Source organism: Fundulus heteroclitus, unplaced genomic scaffold (assembly GCF_011125445.2).
Source record: "Fundulus heteroclitus isolate FHET01 unplaced genomic scaffold, MU-UCD_Fhet_4.1 scaffold_332, whole genome shotgun sequence".
Classification (NCBI taxonomy): domain Eukaryota; kingdom Metazoa; phylum Chordata; class Actinopteri; order Cyprinodontiformes; family Fundulidae; genus Fundulus; species Fundulus heteroclitus.
Window position 1 is genome coordinate 51,697 of NW_023396742.1, and position 21,479 is coordinate 73,175.

General features: G+C 41.2%; 1 long non-coding RNA gene across 1 annotated transcript; it reads right to left on the bottom strand.

Annotated features, from left to right (window-relative positions):
* Positions 1-1,877: 1,877 nt before the first annotated feature.
* LOC110368207 lies at positions 1,878-3,945 on the bottom strand. Its single transcript, XR_004928952.1, has 4 exons — positions 3,842-3,945; positions 3,636-3,725; positions 3,392-3,423; positions 1,878-2,236 (listed from the first exon to the last, which is right to left on the bottom strand). It is a non-coding gene; the product is annotated as an uncharacterized LOC110368207 (long non-coding RNA).
* Between the last annotated feature and the right edge of the window lie 17,534 nt (positions 3,946-21,479).

Consider the following 21,479-nt stretch of genomic DNA (forward strand, 5'->3'; position numbering starts at 1 on the left):
ATGGTCTCTTCTTCCTTTGTTTTAAAACTAAGCCTTTGTGCAGAAAAGGTCAATCTTTGATATAAAACAACACATCTGTGGCTTTCTCTCAAAGGTAACTAAAGGATCTGCCTCCCATTCTACTTGTAGAGACTCTAGGAACCACCAGCAGACCTGCAGTCTGAGAGTGAAGTGCTCTGTTAGGAACATACGGGGTAATCAGAGCTCTGATATATGATGGAGCTTGATTATTAAGGGCTTTATACGTAGAAAGGAGGCAAGAAATTGGCAAAAAATTACATTTGAAAGCACTGAATTATATGTTAGAAGAAGAATTTTAAATTCTATTCTTGATTTAACAGGAAGCCAATGAAGGGAAGCTAAAATTGGAGAAATATGATCCCTCTTGTTGATTTTCATCAGAACTCTTGCTGCAGCATTTTGGATAAGCTGAAGACTTTGAACTACATTTTGTGGACTTTCTGATTGAAATTACAATAGCCCAGCCTTGAAGTAACAAATGCATGGACTAGTTTTTCCATGTCAATCCTGGACAGAATGTTTCTAATTTTGGCAATATTCCAGAGTTTAAAAGAAGAAACCCTGGAAACCTGTTTAATATGGGATTTAAATTACATGTCTTGGTCAAAAATAACACAAAGATTTTTTAACCTTATTAACAGAGGCCAAGTTAATGCCATCCGGATTAAATGATTAAGAAGTTTATTTTTGAGAAAACAATTTCTGTCTTGTCAGAATTCTAAAGCAGGAAATTTAAAGTCATCCAGGTTTTAATGTCATCAAGACAAGGATTCATCAGGATTTATGATACATATCTTTTCCCAAATATGTTTCCATAAATCCAGAAAGTTTACTTTCAATGTGATAAAATTCAAAGAAATAACCAAAAATGAATGTTACTATAGCATGGCACCACTAACACTGGGTTAGTTGTTGGAAAAATAAGTTGGATTTTCTTATTCATAATTAACAAGATTAAAAGGAAAGAATGACATTGGGTATTACAAGTTTTTAACAATGTTTTTTTTATGACCTTACTTGGCAAAACCAGCAAAGACAAAAAAATGAGAAGAGTGTACAACTTAATATGTGGTAAAAAAAAGTTCTGCTAGAAGCAGAAACCATATTAGTTATAAAATGATGCTTGATGCTATAACATGATCTAAACTACATAATCTAATCTCCATCAGTCATATCAGAGTAATAGCAGACAGGTGTGTTGTCTGCTGCAGGTCAGCCACGTCCTCCAGCAGGGATCCTCTGGTCAGAGACTTTATAGAGAAACCAGAAGCAAACCAACACAGCAGGGTCATGAAAACTGGAGCTTCATACTGTCTCTCATCTGTTATTTTATCAGTCTCTCTTTTGTCCTTTTTAATCTGACAAGCTTTTTAGTACTGGTTTCATAAAAAAAATCAATACCACATCCATCTAGTTCATCCTATATAAAAATATCTAGAGAAAATAATGGAATAAAGGGCTAAAGCTTGTGGGGTAGAGATGTCCCTGTGAGACCATACACAACCTGCAGGTTTTATTTTTCTTATGAACATTACAAACCGTTTGACTTTAAAGATGATGAGATGCAGCATGGTCTGTGGTTGGTGAGGTGATGGTTTCTGTTTATATCACAGCTGGTTTAACTGTGGGAATGTGAGCAGCTCTGGGTTCTGGTCTGTTGGTCGGTTTCCTTTTAAAGATTTAACCTTCAACATGTCTGACGTTTTGGAAATATATTCAGCAGCCATTTTAAAGTGTGAAACCACAAAGCTTTATAGATATTTATAACATTGCTGCCATGCATATTGTACAATAAAGCATTGAAGAACATTAAAATTGGACATTATCCTAATAAGCCAGTATTACATGTATTGCTCAAGCCTTCAATTGTATTTAAACAGCATTTTAAATAAAATTGAAAAAAAAACTATTTATGTATTGAAAAAGTACATCACATACATACAGGGTCTGTATTTTAGGCTTTTCTCCACTAGAGGGGCTCACTGCTCAGTGGTGGTATTTCCAGACTGATTCTCTGGAAAACAATCTGTAACTAGTCAGATTAATCTAAATCAAAGCCCTTTTGATACTGCTTGCTTACAATGAAAACAATTCACCTGATTTATAAAACATTTAATGTCACGTATTTACTGATGCTCCAGTAGAGGCTGTCTGGATCAATGGTAGTCTGAGCTGAAGCTTTATTCACAGAGCTGTATGTCAAAGTTTCGGAGACCTAAAAAGAAACATTAAACAAAAAAAGACACTTTAAGAGCAAAATAAGCCTTCTCACGTATAAAGCCCTTAATAACCAAGCTCCATCATATATCAGAGCTCTGATTACCCCGTATGTTCCTAACAGAGCACTTCGCTCTCAGACTGCAGGTCTGCTGGTGGTTCCTAGAGTCTCTAAAAGTAGAATGGGAGGCAGATCCTTTAGCTATCAGGCTCCTCTCCTGTGGAACCAACTCCCAGTTTTGGTCATACAGACACCCCGTTTACTTTTAATAGGCTCAAACATTTCCTTTATCTTAAAGTTTATAGTTACAGTGGCTTAACTTATCCAGAGCTGTCTTTTTAATTATGCCACTCTGGGCTTAGGCTGCTGGAAGACATCTAAGCCAATTTCTCCCACACTGCTGTGTTCTCTTAAGAAGCTCCAGTTATGTGTTATTTGCTGTTATTTCAGTTTTAACTTTATGATTTCTATCTTTTTTCTCCTCATTGTTGCCACATCTGGCCTGGTGTTCTGTTTAGCTGGGACACCATCCTGGAGGGAGTACTCAGCTGGATTACTTCATGTACTCCTACAGATGATACAGATGATACAGTCCTACAGAAAAATACAGCTTGGCTCCTAGAAGTCACTTCTCTCCCAGTGGATGTGAGGGTCTGCTCATCTGCTCCAATCTCCCCTAGATGCCTGCTTCGTCACGGTCATTGTTTGCATATTTACTGTGCAGAATTGGAAATGTTAAGACTGTGAGTTGTTGTTTTTTTTTGTTAAGACTCACGGCTAAACTGCAGCCTGGTTTAGCAAGGTGCGATAGCTGGGAGCCCGTCAGAATCAGAGTGAGAGTCGGGGCAGATCAGAGCTGAAGGCTGCAATGGGCTGTGGATGCGACTATTTTTAATCCCTGCTCTGATTCTCAATAAAATGCTGGAACTTGATCAAATCACTGTTTCCTTTTATTCAATAAGTAACTGGGGAATCAGTTATCATTATTTCCTACAACACAGTCCTACGTTTTATTCGGCTAATTAATTTACATTGGCTTGCAACAAGGTCAAGTGACTTCAAAGTTTACCCCAGTGAAAAAAACAAACAATATCAACTAAACTCTGACTTTCCAGTTGAAACAACAATGTAATTATTCAGTGATTCACTCACTTGACTTTATTCTTCCTCTGTTGATTTATTTCCTGAAAAGAAGCAGATTTAGGCTCAGTTTTATGCTGTGAAAACTTAATTCCTGTCTGTTTTCTAATGATCATCATTTACAAGATTAATGATCTGTGTTGGTGTGTGTATGTTAACAGTCTTAATATAATAATTCCTTGTTTTTTATATAATCTTAAAATTAAAAAAATTACACCAGCATGATGAATTTACAATGAACAAAATATGTTTTTACCTTTTGTTTTCTTCCATCTGCTGATCACCAGAACAGTTATTATCATCACTGCCAAACAAACGGGACGAATGATGAACGACCAAAACCAACCTGATAGAGAAATAATTATTAGATCCACACAATCATTGATCAACAGAAGGCCAAACCAAACCAGCAATGAATAATTTATTATTAAGGCTCTGAGCTTCAAGACATAACGGCCTCACCATGAAATTCTGATAAGTTGTTGATATTAGTAGATGGATTTATTTCCATAGAGGTCCATTTGTTTGATGGTTCTTCTGCTGTTGTTGTTGATGAAGTTGTTGCTGGTTGTGTTGTTGTGGCTGTTGTAGTTGTTGTCTTTGTTGTTGACCTTCTTGTTTTAGTTGTAGGTGGTTGTGTGGTGGTGGTTGTTTTTATTGTGGCCTGTTTTGTTGTTGTTGATGTTGAATCTTTAAGGGAATTCAACACAATAAAAAATAATGTAAACACTTAACCATTAGATAAGGAACCACAGTTCATGAAAATCTTCTCACCTGTTCTGCCACCAGAGGACTGAAGCCTGAAGTCAAACAGCTGCACTTCATTAGTGTAATGATTTGTCACTTTACACTTTAGGACTGGAGGAAGGTTTGACTCTGAGTTATGGACAGATGCTGGAAACGTCACAGTAGCAGAGCAGGACTGTCCTGATTTCTCCTGGTCTGAAAACTTTTCCTCTGTTCCCTCCTTCAGCCACTCCACTGTGTGTCTACAGTAGTCATTTTCTTTCAATGAGCAGATTAAGAGGATTTTATCTTTCTGGTTTTGTTTAACCACTGATGAAGATGGAGATATGAAGTAGAAAAAGGAAGTTATTTATATTGATTTTATGTTTCTGATCATGTCTCAGTTTACTGTTATATGGTTGGTTCTGACCAGTGTGATGATATAAATACTCACTGTTAACAACAGACAAATAAATATAAGAGTCTGGTCCTTGTTGTCCGTTTATAAACTGTCTGCAGATGTAAATACCAGCATCCTCCACTGAGACGTTCTTTATAACCAGAGAACAGTCTGCTGTAACACTCAGTCTGTCTGATTTAGCTGCTGCATCTTTGTGAATCTGGCCTTCTTCAAACAGTATTACTGTTTGGATGTTATAACTGAATATCCAGGTGATGCTTTCACAGTTATTCCTGGTATATTTCACATTTCCACAAGACAGAGTGACTTCATCAACATCTCTGACTGTCAAGGACAGACCTTGTCCAGCCTCTGCTGCTGAGAGAAAGAGGACAGAAAAAATAAAAATAAATTAAACAAGGACTCTTTTGTCCCCTTCGTGCAGTGCTTCCAAATAGTGGGGTGCAATCGCGGGGTGGGGAGAGGGAGCAAAGGTAATGTAGGAGGGCGCACAACAGCTTTGTTTTTACGGGGGAGGTAAAAAGCTCTGAAACTCACGCACAGCAGTTCCACATCAGGGTTGCAGATTTGAGCTCTCACTGCCTACTGCCTGCTCCAGCTGTTATTGACATACAAGCAGACCCCAACCCCTCTGCCCTTCCCTGACAGCTCGCTCCTGTCAGCTCGTATGTGTGAGAATCCCTCTATTTCAACACAATTGTCGGGAAAGTCTGGTTGCAGCCGGTGATCAGCATAATACAAGCCTCCTGGAACCCAAAACAGCCTCTCGCCAGAATTCATAGTTCTTTGATCTTGTTGCGGAGTGACCTTGCGTTACACAGAATCATAGACTGTTGAAGCGGTTGACCTCCTCTGTTCCGCAAACCCTGTCGGACGCCTCCTCCCTTGCCTCTTTTAGTAGATTTTATTTTCTCTGGTACATTTCCAAGGACTGACCCAAAAGGATCAACAGGTCTCTTCCCAAAATGCCACAGAGAAAGACGCTTGGCTCTTGAATATGATAAAGCCTGTCTGTTCCTTGGCCACGTCAGCCTCGCTTGACATTTAATGAAAAATTCAAAATGAGCAAAATAGGTAGTAAAGTTTCTGTAACATACATCTTTCTCTTCACCTTCCATATATTGCCAATACAGGGTACACAGAAGTCCACCATTCATCACACACAAGCAGCAGAGCAGCCCCCATAGACTTATCAGTCTTGGGCACAGCTTGAAATTTCTCATGATGATGGAGAGCAGAAAGAGTCGACACAAACGCTGAAGAACTCAAAGCTACCAGACTTTCCTGTGTGTGAATGTTCTCACACACATAAAATATTATATAATATTTGTGTCAGCATAAAGTATTCATGCTAAACAGTCTTTTAATTCAATATCATTGTTTAGTTATTTATATATTAAACAATTTGGTATGGGGTTGCACGAGATCTCTAAACAATTAAAATTAGTGTTTTCAGAAGCTTTAATAGCTTTTGACTCGTCAGGAAATTGATGGTGCTGTTACGGAAGAGAAGGGGTCTATAGCTGCATTTACTATTTAGTAGTTTAAAGTAATAAACTTTCATGCTGTTTGTGGTATCGAGGCGCACTAAATCTCTAAACTGTTAGAATCAATATTTTAAGTAGCTTTATTAGCTTCCAACTCATAGCTTCTGGGTCTAGGACTGAGGGTCTGAACGTGCGGGTCTGAAACGGCGGTCTCCGGGTCTGCAGACACAAACTAATGGCCTTCTAAATCATTCCAAATATGACAACAGCACCCCCTGCTGTTTGGTCTGTACCTGCAGTCAGTATGATGAATACTATCAATAAACTCCTAAAAAAGAACAGAAGTTTATTAATATTAATGGCTTCATATTTTTTGCCATATCAGGTTCATAGATAGTTGAAAGTTCATTACAGGTACAAGTCGGGCTAAAAGCCATTCATATTGTTGTTAATATTACATAGGTGAAAAAGTGTGGCAATGACAGGTCGTCAGTCACCATTCTCGCACACACTCACACCTAAGGAGAATTTAGAAAGGGCAATTAACAGTCATGGTTTTGGACTGTGGGAGGAAGCCGGAGTACCCGGAGAGAACCCACGCATGCACAAGGAGAACAGGCAAACTCCATTAGAAAGACCCAGGGAAAGAGTAGGACTTGAACCCAGGACCTTTTTGCTGCATGGCAACAGTGCCACCGACTAGTCCACTGTACAGCCCACCCTGTATATATATCTAATGCATTTTAAAAGGCTTAATGCACTAAAACAAACCAATAAAATGTTTTCCTTCTTCATAAGGGGTTTGATAGAAAACATATGAGAAGCACTGCCTTAGTGTGAGGATCATTTTAAACAATCACCTGCTGAAAGTCTCTAGAATCATGACTGTCTTGGATAAGAGAATATATTTAGTTTTAGTTAATAACATTTTAACATCTTTGCTAAAAATGTTAGACATGTTCTTACCTGTTAGGTGAAACATCAGTATCAGAAATAAAGATGTTTGTCTCTTTCTAGCAGTGATCATTGTTCCTCTCCGTCTCTCTGGCTGACAAGTTCACAAATGATTCAGAGTCTAAAGAGGAAACAGATAAATATATGAGGCGCTGTGTGGTTTGAGAGGTGTTACCTCCCCATCATGACTTCACTCTCTGTCCCACATCAAAAATGTATTATTTGTTCTCACCAACATGTTGCTGGCCATTAGTAAAGGGTTCTTGTTTAAATCATGTTGATTAAAAATTAGAATTTAAAGACACTTTATATGAAATAAATGCTGATGGGAGGGGGGGGGGGAGGGGGGAGGGCTGGTGCCTGTATCCTCTGATACCTGGTTAACAGGCTATTGCTGACCTACAATCTTCTGAATCAGGTGTTTTAAAGCAGACACACCACTAAAACATTCAGGGCAGTGTGCCTTGAAGACCAGGGTTGAAAAACTTTTTAACATATGTATTTGACCCCTGCTGTTCCCTCACTCTCCTTCATCTACAACTCACATTAGTGTGATCTACACCTGACCTCATTCTTCTCTGCAGCAGTTCAGTTAGCCAGACTATTTTCAGCTGTTCACACTCCTTTATATTCTGAGGTTCGACAGGGCTGACTGAGGCGCTGTGTGGTTTGTGAGGTGTTACCGCCTCCTCATGACTTCACTCTCTGTCCCACATTGACTATTTATTATTTGTTCTTTTTAAATGAAAAAGCATAAAAATTTATCATCCAATTGCAATTCTCATTACAACTATTTTTATTTCTAGTTTTGTGCTATTGTATACATATTAATTCAACAACTCTAACACAACAGCCTAAATACGCTTCTGGTAATTGGTAAAAAAAAAAAAAATTAAAGTAAAAGAATAGTCTTCACTTGTTTGTCTATACTGCCCCCTTGTGGGCATGGTGTTCGCTCTGTCACAAGTTTTTTTAGGATGGATTCAATCTGTTGTTCAAATAATTTTGACATATTAAAGTTCAGCTTGATGGTATGGTTATCAATATTTAAACTTTAACAACTCTGATCATTTTCATCTGATTTATAAATTTGCTCTGTGCTTCCATTATCAAATGAATACTGTGGTGCAAAGTAATCTCTCTAGCGGTTTTCCCTATTTTTCATGCAAGTGTCTTATTTTGGGAAGATTATTTTATCCTAACATTGCATCTTTTAACCGTTTTACATTTACACTTGGCAAGGAAAATTCATTTTTATAGCACATTTAAGTACAAGGAAAACGCAAAGTGTGATGAATGAAACACATTCATCAATGTGTTTCGTCAATTGTGTGTTTTGTTTTTATTTGTGTGCAGAAAAGTCATTGCTAAAGGTGTGTTTGTTGAACTCATCTTAGTTTCTGTGGCTGACAGGGTCAGTTTCCCAGGTTTGCGGAAAGTTCTTCATCACCTCTGTGTAAATCATGGCAGTTTATGCCTATTTTCTGTGTTCTTTTCGTGGCCTCCCATGTCTGCATCAAAATCAACAACCATGAGCCCATATCTTAATTTTCTCATACCCTCATATGTCATGTATTTTTTCTCAAAGTCTATTATGCCTCCCATTGAACGGACTAGTTTGTGATGAATCATTATTGTTACAAGCAAAAAAAAAAAAAAAAACCTAAACCCAAAGGTTCTTCACCTAATTGCAACCCTCGCACAAGGCTGACCCTCTTTTAGTTCCACTACATCACTACAACCCCCCCCCCCCCTTATTATACTGGCCATTTTCTCTTTAACTTCACTTATATATTCTGTCTGTTAATGTGATTGGCAGCTTTTAAGCTTCTTTATGAGAAAACCAGGGGCCCTTGTAACCTTAAATACAGCCCGGCTGGGAGCTTTTTGAACATTTTAAGAATCTTCAAGCACTTTAAACCAACGTTGACCACACTTCTGTTTGTTAGAAAGGCAGCATCAATATTGTATACAGATGAAGATCCAATTTACTCTGTATATAATAAGGTGCTCTAAATCCACATTCGCAAGGTTATAGTATTTTTTAGGGACTGGTGCCAAGCGCCTCAGACTCTCCCCCGTTGTAGCAGCACACAACTTTTTACCAATTCGTTTGCAAACAATTATTCTGAAACATTCCTTTGAAAAGCTCTCAAAAGATACAAAAATTCTTCTCAAATAAGAGCTGACATCACAGCTTCTAGAGATTTAAAAAGGAAGTCTCACCTTTCTTAGTAGGTGCTGGTTGTGATGTCATCTCCTTGTAGCCCCTCTCTGAAAAACTCATGTTGAGTGGAAACTCCATTAAGAACGGACCTCATCCACTAGCAGTCATCCCAATGTTCTATTCCTGAAAGATGTGGTGTTCACTATGGTAGATTTCTGTAGTAATAAAAAGACTCTTTAAACAGAAACTATACTTTCACATATTTAATCTAAAAAGACAGAGGGATGTTGTTACGACCCGGCTCGACTGGTCGCAACAAAAAACTGGGGGACACGGAAACAGGCAGTGCTTTCAGCCTATAAAAGGCATTTATTTAAAAGAATCAAAAACTGGTCTAGGCGTCGGAATCAGACGGCAGCTTGGATGGGGCGATCATGCCTGGTCCCTCCACACCAGGAAGCCCAGACCTCAACCTGGTCTGGTCTGGATGGCTGTCTGCAGCGCGCTTGCTTGCTTCGACCAGGGGACTCCCAACTCCTGAATGGAACGGCGCTCCTTAAGTACAATCCAGGTGGCCGCATAATGGAAGCGCCTCCCACTTAGAGGACCTTAATTGAAAGTGTTAATTGACAGTCATAGCACACCGGACCGCGCAGCAGAGCCGTCACACCCCCGCCCATAAAAAAGCAGGTTCTATATGGAACCCTGCTCCAAACTCACCAAACGTGTAAAGTAAACCCAGCCACCCTTAACATATTGCTCTCTTACCCACGTTATACTCAGCTGGATTGGTTTAATGTACAGATTTCCTCCTCTGCTCACTCTCTAGACCAGCAACTGGTGCACTCAGAAGCTTCTTTAAGGCACATAGAAAGGAAACAGGGACAAAAACAAGCACAAAAACAACCACACGTGCTACAAAAGTGGAGCGCGAGATAACGCATCAGCTATGATGTTGTCTTTTTCTTTAATGTAATGGATATCCAGATTGTAAGACTGCAGGAACAATGACCAGCGAATCAAACGCTGATTTGGACATTTCAGGGAAGACAGGAACGTCAGCGGATTATGATCTGTAAACACCATGATGTTAGCGCCACCACTTAAATAAACATCGAAATGTTTTAGGGCTAAGATCATAGCAAACGTCTCCTTCTCGATCACTGAGTAATTCAACTGATGCTTATCGAACTTTTTTGAAAAGTAACTCACTGGCCTGCCAATACTCAGATCGTCAGTCTGTGTAAGGACAGCTCCAGCACCCACATGACTGGCATCCACATAAAGTTGGAAAGGATGTTTAAGACGTGGTGCAGCCAATACAGAAACAGCACAGAGGAGCCTTTTCACCTGCTCAAAAGCCTGTTGACAAAGGGTAGACCACTCAAACTTTACATCTTTGCGCAGCAAATTTGTCAGAGGTACCACCACAGATGAGAAGTTTCGACAAAAACATCTGTAATATCCCACCAGCCCAAGAAAACGCATTAGCTCCTTCTTTGTAGCTGGAGCAGGAAACTGCTCTACCGTCTGAACCTTTGCTGCAACAGGGCGGACCTCACCTTGGCCAACCACACGACCTAAATAGGTAACAGTCGCCCTTCCAAACTCGCACTTGGCCAGGTTGACCGTTAACCTTGCCCCTGCCAAACGAGTGAAAAGCTCCCGGATGCGCTCCACTTGCTCTTCCCACGTGTCAGAGTACACCACCACGTCGTCCAAGTAAACCACACAACCAGTCATGTCACCAACCACTCTGTTCATTAGTCTTTGAAATGTCGCCGGCGCATTTCTCAGACCGAACGGCATTACCGTGTAGGAATAGTTGCCTGTAGGTGTAACAAACGCTGACACTTCACGTGTGCACTTTGTCAAAGGCACCTGCCAGTAACCCTTTAAGAGGTCAAATTTACTGACAAAGTTAGCAGAACCCACCTGGTCAACGCAATCATCCATTCTCAGCAAAGGGAAACAATCTGGTTTTGTAACAGCGTTAAGCTTGCGAAAGTATGAGCAGAAACGTAGAGTGTTATCAGACGTGGGGACTAGAATACATGGCGATGCCCAACTGGACATACTTGGTTCTGCTATCCCATTTTGAAGCATGTAATCCACTTCTGCATCCAAGTGCTTACGCTTCTCCAGATTCACCCTGTAAAACCGCTGCTTTATTGGTTTAGCATCACCCACATCCACATCGTGTTCGATCAAACGTGTGCGACCAGGTGTGTCTGAAAATAGACATGGAAAATCCCGTATCAATTCTGCTAACTGTTTAGCACGACCTGCAGGTAAGTGAGCCAACAACGTGTCCAACTTGCCCAAAGTTTCAGAGTTCTTAAAACGCCATGAATCAGAGAGCTGTCCAACCCATCCACGTCACTGTCATCCCCCACAGGTGACAGTGCGCTGTCCGTGGTGCTGAAAGTATTGCTCCTCCCAGCAAGGTTGTTTACGGCACATGCAGGCATGGCAACATTACACTGTGACTGAAATAAATCATCACAAGCATAATATGGCTTTAATATGTTGACATGACACAACTGGGTTTTCTTTCTCCGCTCTGGCATAGATATTAAATAATTCTGATCGGAAACCCGCTCCAGAACTGTAAATGGACCAGTGGATTTCGCCTGAAAAGGAGAAGTCATAATTGGACACAAAGCCAACATTTGATCTCCCGGCAGAAATGTGCGCACCTCCGCACGCTGATCAAACAAGCTTTTCATTTTTTCCTGCTCCACAGTCAACTTCTCTTTAACGAGTTCCCTTGACCGATACAAGCGGCTTCTAAAACCATTAACATAATCCACCAAGTTTTTCGGTGAAACAGGCTCTTTAAGCCCGTCCGCCACCACAGCCAACAGACCCTTCACAGTGTGTGCTAAAACTAGTTCATTTGGGCTAAACCCGGTGCTTTCCTGGGTTACCTCCCTGGCAGCCAGCATCAGCCAAGGCAATCCTTCCTCCCAGTCACCCGCCAGTTCTGTACAGTAAGCACGCAGGAGAGACTTCAGAGTCTGGTGGAAACGCTCTAACGCCCCCTGACTCTCTGGATGATACGCTGTTGCTTTATTGTGTCGCACCCGTAGCTTTTTCAGAACCTGACTGAACAAATGTGATGAAAAATTACTGCCTTGGTCAGACTGTATTAATTTAGGGATCCCAAACACCGAAAAGAACTGAGTGAGTGCACGTACCACCGACCTAGCTGTTATTGTACGTAACGGATAAGATGCTGGGTAACGTGTACTTTGACACATCACAGTGAGCAGATATGATGACCCAGCCTTTGAGCGGGGTAACGGACCCACGCAGTCGATTGTCAAATGGCTCAGATATGGCAATAATTGGGCTCAAGGGGAACGGTTTCAAAACCTGATTGGGCTTGGAAATGACCTGGCAGACATGACACACCTTAACATAAGATGAAACGTCCTTTTTCAGACATGGCCAGAAAAAAATGTCTTAGAACTCGGTCATACGTCTTACGTACACCAGAATGGCCAGACTCGTCATGAGCAACTTTTAACACTGCGGAGCGAAATTTAATGGGAACTACTATCTGAAACACCGGTTCCTCCACAATGTCAACATGTGGTAACCATTTCCTCACCAACAACGAGTCCTGCAGGAAGTATCCACATGCACAGTCTGTTATATCACTGAGCGGGCGAACCTGATCGAAAAGATTCTTCAAAGAAACATCGGCTTGCTGCTCCGCGACGAACTCACTGCAAGATAGAGAGAATGGAAAATTGGACAAAGGCAATTTAATTTTCCTTGCACATTTGTCCTCTTTCTCGCTCTGAGCGCGCACCATGGCCCTAGTAACCGTGCATGCGGTAAATACATCTGCAAATTCTCCATTATTCTCAGTCTGAGAAATAACTCACTGAATGGGGTCCGATGTAACCAGCCCACCTAACGGCACAGTGTCCGCCCACAAATGCGTTCCAGCTAAACCGTTTCCCAAAATCACAGATGCGCTGTCAATTGGCAAAGCAGGGCGCACAGCTAATTGTGTGATACCAGTAAATAGTTCGCACTCTAGAGACACTTTATGTAATAGAACAAACATTACATTTAATCCCATTCCCCGAATCGGGACACAGGCACCTGTTTCAGACTCAGCCGAGAACGGCAACACGTCAGTTATAATGAAAGAGTCAAACGCTCCCGTATCTCTCAGGATCTTAACTCGAACCTTTTCCTCGCCACTTGGCAATGACACAAAACCCTCACGAATGAAAGGCAGATATGAGACACCCACTTCAAAAGACCGATCTTCCTTCATGTCCTCCAAAAAACTCTGCACCGGCGCAGCCAAACCTACTCCTTTAGGAGCAGTTTGAAACTTTTACGTTTCAACTTTCAGCCGATGACAATCTGCTTTAATATGTCCGCGTCTGTGACAGAAATGACAAACCCACTCATCATCCCGAACCAGCGGATTTTTAAACTGTTTTGCCTCCAGTTGATTAATTAGCGACACCAACCCAATCACTGCGGCTCACATTTTTACTAAAACGCTGTTTAAAACCCACAGGACCCGAATAATCCTTATGAGTCAGCACGTACTCGTCCGCCAACATTGCAGCCTCTGACACGTTCTTAGCTTTCTGCTCATTAATGTAGGTTGCAATATTTTCCGGTAAGCCATTTTTAAATTCCTCCAACAAAATGAGGTTGCGGCCTGATTCAGTGTAACTTTGATAGTCGGCTTTTTTATAGTGGCGAAATGTTTGTCTATATGCCTCAGGCACGAGTTCATAAGCTTTTTCCACTGCACTCTTTACTTTATCATAATTTAAGCTGTCACCAGGTGACAGCGAGGCATAGTCTTCCTGCGCTTTACCGGTAAATACGCACTGCAGAAGCAGTGACCAAACCTCCTTAGGCCACTTCAGTGTCTTTGTCACACGTTTAAACAGGATTAAATATTTGTCCACATCCAACTCACTAAACGGTGGAATCAAGCGAATACATTTGTTTATGTCAAATTCTGCCCCAGTAGCACTGCCGGCCTGATCAACAGAAACGCGCGCAGAGTCGCGTCTGGCAGCTGCCTCCAATTCCAATTTGCGCATCTCAACTTGATGCTGCAGCTCTTTCTCTCGAAGCTCCAAACGGCGCATCTCCAATTCCAACTCCATTTTACGCACATCAGCGTGAAACGTCCCAACTTCACCCTGGGTGGTTGGTTCTGGAGGTGGCAAAATGTTTTGCTCAACTAATGCGGCATACAGTCGCCCTTTAATAATCTCCTTCCTCTCCTGTTTAACCACAGGTACTTCAAACTGAGCAGCAATAGCTATGAGATCGTTTTTAGTAGCACCACTAAACTTCTCCAAAGAAGGTTCAGCTACAAAACCATCCAGATCAAACTCCATTTTAAAGCAAAACTGTAATCACGCGTCACAGGAAAAAACACCCAAGTTAAACGGCAAAAACAGTGTAAAGTGAAAGTAAATTGAAACAAGTGCACAACGGGCCCAAAGCAACCATGTCCCTACTATACTTTACCTGCCTGTCACAACTCACCTGCCTAACTGGGGATCATCAGTTAGGCATCAGTTAGGCATCAGTTAGAAGTGAAAAAAGGGAATGTCGCAAAGCTGAACGCAGGTGGAGAAAGAATAGACTCCTGGTTCACTATGACATCTATAAAGAGAGACTTTACAGTTATAACTTACAACTGAAAAATGCAAGAGAATCTTTCTTCTCTGAGATCATTAAGAAAAACATTAATAACGCTCGTGTCTTATTTGCCACAGTCGACAGATTAACAAATCCTCCTGTGTCCGTGGCTTCAGAACTCCACTCCACCAGGGCCTGCAACGAATTTGCTAACTTCTTTACTGAGAAAATCCTAAAAATTAGAGGATCACTTTGTACATCCACACCAGCTCCAGAACCAAAGCGGTACTCAGCTGGAACTTATCCTGACAAAATGTCCCAATTCAGCCAAATAAACTACAAAAGCTTAGAGCAGATCATTCAGCAGCTAAGTTCCTCTTCATGCTGTCTTGATGTTCTCCCCACTCCTTTCTTTAAAAAAGTTTTACCTGTCATAATGTCTGATTTGACTCAGATAATAAACACGTCCCTCCTGTCAGGTGTTTTCCCCCAGTCCCTAAAAACAGCAATTATCAAACCACTGCTGAAAAAGAATAATTTAGACAAACTTCTACTCCAGAACTACAGGCCCATCTCAAACCTCCCCTTTATCAGTAAGATTATTGAAAAAGCTGTATTTCAACAATTAAACACCTTCTTAACAACGACCAGCCGATTTGACGTTTTCCAGTCAGGTTTCCGTGCTCACCACAGTACAGAGACCGCCCTGATCAAGGTGTTTAATGACATCCATATAAATAGAGACTGTGGAAGAACCACCGTGCTGGTACTATTGGACCTTAGTGCAGCATTTGATACTGTCGATCACTCCATTCTGTTAGAACGCCTGGAGAACTGGGTCGGCCTCTCTGGTACAGCACTCAACTGGTTTAAATCCTACTTAAAGGACAGGGACTTTTTTGTATCAGTAGGTAACTTTACATCAGAGATGACAAAAATCCCATTTGGGGTTCCCCAAGGGTCCATTCTGGGTCCCCTCCTCTTCAATATCTACATGCTCCCTCTAGCCCAGATAATAAAAAATAACAACATCAGCTACCATAACTATGCAGACGACACACAGCTCTACATCACCATGTCACCAGGTGACTATGGACCAGTTCAGGCACTGAATAAATGCCTAGAAGAAATCAATACGTGGATGTGCCAAAATTTTCTCCAATTGAATAAAAACAAAACTGAAGTAATAATATTTGGACCAATAGAGGAAAGATCAAAAGTTAGCACACAGCTTCAGTCGCTTCAGCTAAAAACCACTAATCAGGCCCGCAACCTGGGTGTAGTGATGGACTCAGACCTGAACCTTCAAAAGCATCTAAAGACAGTTACAAGGTCGGCTTTCTATCACTTGAAGAACATTTCTAGGATTAAAGGACCGATGTCTCAGCAGGATCTAGAAAAACTAATCCATGCGTTTATTTTTAGTCGAATTGATTACTGCAACGGTGTTTTTACAGGTCTGCCTAAAAAGTGGATCAGACAGCTGCAGCTGATCCAGAACGCTGCTGCCCGCGTCCTCACTAAAACTAAGAAAGTAGAGCACATAACCCCAGTTCTAAAGTCCTTACACTGGCTCCCTGTATCTCAGAGGATAGACTTTAAAATACTTCTGTTAGTCTATAAATCCTTAAATGGCTTAGCACCTAAATACATCACAGACTTGTTATCAGTGTATCAACCCTCCAGACCACTAAGGTCTTCTGGCTCCAGCTTACTCTGCATACCTAGAACCAGAACTAAACACGGAGAAGCAGCATTTAGTTCCTATGCTCCAATTATCTGGAACAAACTTCCAGAAAACTGTAAAAGTGCGGAAAGCCTGAGTTCTTTTAAATCAAGATTAAAAACACATTTGTTTAAAATTGCCTTCAACTGTCCTAGTTAACTGAATCACCACTTTTTTGTTCTATTTTCTTTCTATATTTTATTCCTACTTGCTCTTATTCTGTTTTATTTTGCTATATTTTAATCATGTAAAGCACTTTGCATTGTCTTTGTACTGAATTGTGCTATATAAATAAATTTGCCTTGCCTTGCCTTAACTAATTCCTGGCTATTCACACGTGGATTGGCGGCGGGTTTATTAAGCACCAAACCAATAAGAAATTAATCTCACGGATTGCCCCCGAGATCACTGCCTACACAGTGAATGCCAACCGCAAACCCCCACGACACTACCAAAATAACAAACAGGCGAAGTCTAAAGCGACAGCACCACTTAGCCTAGCAGGAGACACAATCACTAAAACAGAACCAACATTGATGCACAAGCCCCAAAAAAAAAAACATTTCACTCACCTGTATATTGGATCACTCAACCAAACATGCCACAGCTGTCCACAACAAACTGGTTAACAAAGCCATGCCCCACCCACAACAGTGATGTCGCTGCTCGCTTCTACAAATAGAAACAAGATGAATGAAACACATCATGCAGTCAAACGAACAAATTTTCAAACTGTATAAATTTAGTTTTTTTTTTCGTTTGTTTGTTTTTTTGACGAGCCCCCATTTGTTACGACCCGGCTCGAATGGTCGCAACAAAAAACTGGGGGACACGGAAACAGGCAGTGCTTTCAGCCTATAAAAGGCATTTATTTAAAAGAATCAAAAACTGGTCTAGGCGTCGGAATCAGACGGCAGCTTGGATGGGGCGATCATTTCTGGTCCCTCCACACCAGGAAGCCCAGACCTTAACCTGGTCTGGTCTGGATGGCTGTCTGCAGCGCACTTGCTTGCTTCGACCAGGGGACTCCCAACTTCTGAATGGAACGGCGCTCCTTAAGTACAATCCAGGTGGCCGCATAATGGAAGCGCCTCCCACTTAGAGGACCTTAATTGATAGTGTTAATTGACAGTCATAGCACACCGGACCACGCAGCAGGGCCGTCACAGATGTTTACAGCTCAGTACTTTACTCTCATACATAAAACAAGGCGAGACAAGTAGATTTCCAGAGAGAGCGCCCCCGCTTTCAGTTACGTCAGCTTATATAGCTGAGCAAAGACCTGCTCCAGGATTGGTCGAGTCCTCTCATACCTTTGGAATATGTGGCGTTGTGAGCCTGGCTCCACATGTCCATTCTGCCTGAGATAACTTTCCATTTGTTTATGCATGCTACAGCTGTGAAGTACCTGGGTTTCTGGGTGATTTGCTCATTTCCCTGGTAACTGCAGCAACTTTTCAGCCACACTTTTTCAAGTGCATAAAAAAATAATCTTTATTTTTGCTAACTTTTTCATACCTATTGTGCCGTTGCTTTAAGTCTGAGCAGCCACTTTTCTTCTTCCCAGGAAACCTTGCACACTTCCCCAGTCTGAGAGAGAGCCTGAATATGCAGCACTTCTCCAGAACCTGACCCAGGAGTTTGAAAAGCAGTTTAAAGTGGAACTGATATGGAGCTGTTTTCCCAGCCTTCAACATAAGTGTATACTCAGTTCATGGTGAAATTTTGATTGAGCTATTAGAGTTTCAGTGTGATTTTAAGCTAAAGAACAAATTTTCGTCACTACAACTCAAAAATGTCTACACACACGTCTCAGCAGAAAAGTACCCAGGCATTCAGAAACAGGCACAGGTTAAGTTTTTTTGGCAGCACTTACATCTGTGAACAGACCTTTAGTACAATGAACTTTAACAAGCCCAGGCTCAGAAGGACTCTGACTGACCAACACCTACAGGACATCCTCACCCTCTCAGTGAATCAGCTGCAGCCTGATATTGAGAGATCAGCTTCATGTTTCTCATTAGTGCCATACTATTGTTGCTGCTAAAGTGTTTTGGTGTTGGAAAGACATGTTTTGACATTTAGCACTAGTACAGTTATACTGGAATTTTGATATTTTGATATTTGCAAATATGTATATATATTTTTTTATAATCCATGTTTTGTTCTAATGTTCCTAAAATACAAGGTTAGTAGTTTTATGCAAATAAAAGGTCCTAACCTTAAGAAACATTTCTGTCTCTGTCTCTCTCTGAGGTCGGTCGTGTCTTTTCTCTCTCTGGAGCTTTTACCTCCCCCCCCCCTACTTTGCTATGTCTTGTCTTTCTGAGCACTTTCTTCATTTCAACCGAACTCTGAAAAACATGGATCTGGTAAGCTGGTCTCTCAATACTATTGATAATTTTTTTCGACGGGTAGGCAACGGAAGGGGGACCTGTCCGGTCCTGATTTGACTCATTTTGTGAGATACACCCTAAATTCCTGGAGGAAAACGGTGTGTCTTTCGACCTTGTCATTCCTGGACATTTGAAACTTTCACATTTGGATTAAGGATACTGGGATCTCTACTTATTGTTTTTTGTCGATTTTTGAAGTATCGGCAAATACAGCGAATGTCGGAGCCAGCTGCATAACGCGCTGACCCAAAGAATGTCAGCGCGTCATGCTGACATCCTAACTGTGGCTGTGAACGAACAAACCTGGAAGGTGACTGGAGCAGAGCTGAAAAGCTGGCTGTGATGGAACGCAGACTGACTTTGGTGGCTGAACTCAAGGGGAGATGGGATAAAATCTGGAAGTGAAGCGCGAAAAAGCCCAATAATTTGGAAAATTGGATTTACCATTTGGAGCCAGCAAAAGACTTAAAAGCTGACAGGAAAGGCAGTGCAGCTTGTCTCATAACAAATAACATATTTGGATTCCCTCCCTATCTCAACTCCCGGATTGTTATGGCGGAGATTGCTCAGAAAAGCCCCCGGCTACCCACCTCCCCCGCTGACACCTGTTGATGCTTTTTCTGAACTGTCGGCCGGCTGATAACATCAAGGACAATGGCCTCTGGAGAGCGTTCACGGAGATATAACACTTTCACCCAAACACACATGCATAGCTGATACTCATAAAACTGATGAATTACGTACACGCGACAGGTCTCAAATGTTTACCTTCTGCATACATGTTGTCTTGTGTTATTTGTGCTTTTCGTGCTATGAGGGTTTTTTTGTGTCGGTTGTTTGTCTCTTTGTTGGTGAGAGCATAAATTGGCAAACATCTGTCTCTTTCCCCCCCCCCCCCCTCTTCCTTCGACAGATTCAAGGGCAGTGCCTCGTGAACTTCGTGTAGGCGGGGTTCGGGGCTGTTTGGAGGAATGCGGCCTTGATGGCTGCGCTGAAATAGCAGCGGCCGACTGGCTGCATTCCTTGGCAACGCAAGGCCTCAGTCAATCGTTCCCCCAAATGTTTGTTTGGTTAAGTGTATGTGATGGACGATTGTACTGGAACTGATTTTTCGATTGCAATGCAAATTGTAATTGACAATAAAATTTTATTGATTGATTGATTTAGTTTATTATATTATTGTATTTGGCCCGCCTTAAACCATAAACCGTGACTAAAGTCCTATTCTTGAACAAAAATAATTAACACCCAAATACCCATCCACTAGAAATGTTACATTTAGTTGTTTGATGAGCAAAGACACACCAGTCTCACACAGGAGAAACACATGGAATCATGTTGGCAGAATACAGTTATGTGTCCAGAAAAAGAGAAATTAGAATTCAGGTTTTTCAGGAAACAAATCACAAACACAAAGCATACAGTCCATCTTCATTGCCAAAAACATAAACTAAAAAAAATGCCACTGTCAACAAATTTGCATTATTTTGGATGTGACTCATTTTAAAAACTAAAAAGGTAATAGCAAAAATACTTTGTGACAAACAGTTTTTTTTTCTGATGTTTGGAATATGATAGTAATTAACCTTCAGGCAATGCAGGCAATGGTTCGTAGGAAAAGCTGAAACTTCTGGGATTTTACAATTTATACGGTAAAATGTTAGATTTTGTAAAGAAAAACGCAGACCACCATTTTTAAACATGAGGAGGCAATGCAGTGGGTTGGAAAGCTTCATTGATTAATGTGGCATCATTTGGCCATCACTAGTCCAAGGAATAAACAGGTAAAGCCCCAAGAAGACACTGGGGAACAAACCATGCTGGCAGGTAGACGAGATGAGACGCTCTGGCATGGAATGGCTGGATGGAGGCAGGTAAGTATCAGGTGACCCGGGTGAGTCTGATTAGTGGTGGTAGCAGGTGGAATCAGTTTAGGTGACTGATGGCTGGAAGGAGTGGAGTACAGTGGATGGTGACTGAGCAAGGTGGAATAAACAGTCCAGAAGAAGTCCAAACAAAAAGAAAATTAAGACATTTTTAACTTATCATTTCACTGAATTATCTTTGTCTAGTATTTTTCGTAAACCTGTTTTCATTTGAATATATAGTAATATTGTTGTTCAATAATCACTCGGATCTTCCTAATGATAAGTGTAAAAATTTGGTACCCTTTCAGCACAAACAGCAAAACATTTAGGGTATTTGGAGATAAGTCGTTAATGAAGCTCGTTTGCTGGTGATATCACGACCAGCAGGTACTGGTACTAGTGCCGATTTGAGCAGGTACAAGAAACTGCTGGAAAATGAAATCTGCATCTCCACAAGGCTTGTCAACACAAGGAGGTATGAAATGCTCTAAAATGTCTTGGTAGACAGCTGCACTCAAGACTTGTTAAAACTCAGAGAACATGGAGGCCATTTCTCCTTATGGTGAGTCTGCTGGACAACTGTCATGTCAGCAGTCGTGACTATGATTGGATAAACCATATTATAACATTTGTGTATTAGAAAAATAATTTTGTCTGATATTTAATTTTCTGACAAAAATTTATCTTCATTAGCTGTAAGCTACAGCAATAATAA